The following is a 1,749-nucleotide window of genomic DNA, read 5'->3' as shown; positions in this document are numbered from 1 at the left end:
TGATACTAGTCACGTGACCTCGCTGACGCAACAATAGTGACTCTAAACCTGAATCCCTTAAATTAACCGAATGTTAACAGTGACTCTAAACCTGAATCTGATCCCAAGAAAAAACAAAAAACACTCATTTTATTCGGTAAATGTTTAATCTAAAAAAACAAAATTGGTAAAGTCATAATTTAGTGCAATCCATTAAAACAAAATGGGTGAAGTAAAACTAATAGGGCTAGATATTTATATAAAAAAAAACTATTATAAAAAATATATCTTCCAAATATTAATAATCAAAACTCTTATAAACTTAGAAAAGCAACAACATTGATAGTATTACAAGATAGATATCAACAAATTTATGTAACAAATCTGGTGATCTAACATGGATAAAATACAATGAAATGTGTAATAATAATATATATATGTGTATACAACTGGATCTCTGATACCTGTAATTAAATACATTTATAGCACTGTAGTGTATATTTGTTCATTTTAATTTATTGTGAAATGGAAACATATACAACAGTACTGTTATACATAATTTCCAACTATAAGCTTGTGTAGATTGTATGCTATGGCATCACCTTCGAAAACACTGCTATCAAGGTCTTTTTTTGTATTATAAATTATAGCCCACCATCCCTATTCTGAAAGCTATGGGAACATAAGTTATTTGTAGAACTGGTTCATTTTGAATGTTGGTGAAAATATTTTATAAGATTTTGTAATTCGTCACGCAAAAGTAAATTAAATTACTATCCATGATAGTGAACACTAGTGATAATTCCTTGATCACTTTAACGTGATTAATGTAAGATATGCACGTATATTTATCTTACCTAATAATCTTTATAACTCATCACATAAAACTAAATAAAACTTACCACCCCTTATGGTAAAGCCAAGTGGAGCGTTCCCACGTCGTTTCAAATGGACCTGTCTTAAACGTGTGCGAAAATAGGGGATAGAAACGTTGTACTTCATCTGGTGTTCATTGCGTACAAATGGGCTAAAACGAAAGAAGTTAAACTTTTGTTAAGACTTTAATGACATGGTATGCATATTCCACCAGAAACTTGGATTTCATACACTGTTCTCTATTTATCCTGGCAATAACTGTAATATAATAACTAACCCAGGTAGTTTTAATGTATTGTATTTAGTATTTACTAATTTAAAACTTTGACAGTTTGCGTTTCCACTTCGCTTAAATGAGCTGCAAACCAGAAGAAAACTGAAATTCCCCTCTATTATAATACATCTTTAGGGTTACCAGACGTCCCAGTTTTTAACCTTATTTGTCCCGATCAAAAATAGTAAAAATATTGAATTGTCCCAGTTTCCTTGTATCTGAAAGTGAGTTTGATAGCGACAGTTTCTCTTTAAACGTGGCTCTTTTAAATATGACTGGGATATCTCAGTTAGGTGTTCCACCCTTCTCTACTGCCTTTCCTAAACCTAATCTGTCATTGGGTAGTCGCAGATTTGAAAACCTGTCCAGCCAAAGGAAAATAAGTAACATTTATATTTTGAGTACATTCAAGACAACTTCGACACATCTCTTATTTTATTTATCTTTTTTTTTTCACAAGATGAGTTTTTAATATATTTTGTTTATCTACCGTTTTAAAACGCGATACAATAAACATCGGATTATTTAGTAAATGTTAAAAGTGTGTTATTGTAGTTTAAGCTGTTTCAGAGCTGTTAAGATGTTACTCCGCATGGAAGAAAACATTACAATTGTTCACT

At 30.9% G+C, this 1,749-nt stretch overlaps 1 long non-coding RNA gene across 1 annotated transcript in view; it reads right to left on the bottom strand.

Annotated features, from left to right (window-relative positions):
• The window catches only part of LOC111084175, a 3,884-nt gene that overhangs the window by 767 nt on the left and 1,368 nt on the right, over positions 1 to 1,749 (bottom strand). The window contains exon 2 of the long non-coding RNA XR_002609425.1: positions 882 to 1,006. This is a non-coding gene — a long non-coding RNA (uncharacterized LOC111084175). The remainder of the gene's footprint in view (positions 1 to 881; positions 1,007 to 1,749) is intronic.

Source organism: Limulus polyphemus, unplaced genomic scaffold, assembly GCF_000517525.1.
Source record: "Limulus polyphemus unplaced genomic scaffold, Limulus_polyphemus-2.1.2 Scaffold14356, whole genome shotgun sequence".
In the NCBI taxonomy this organism is placed as follows: domain Eukaryota; kingdom Metazoa; phylum Arthropoda; class Merostomata; order Xiphosura; family Limulidae; genus Limulus; species Limulus polyphemus.
Note: the sequence above shows the minus strand (reverse complement) of the source record. Positions and strands in the feature narration are given on the sequence as shown.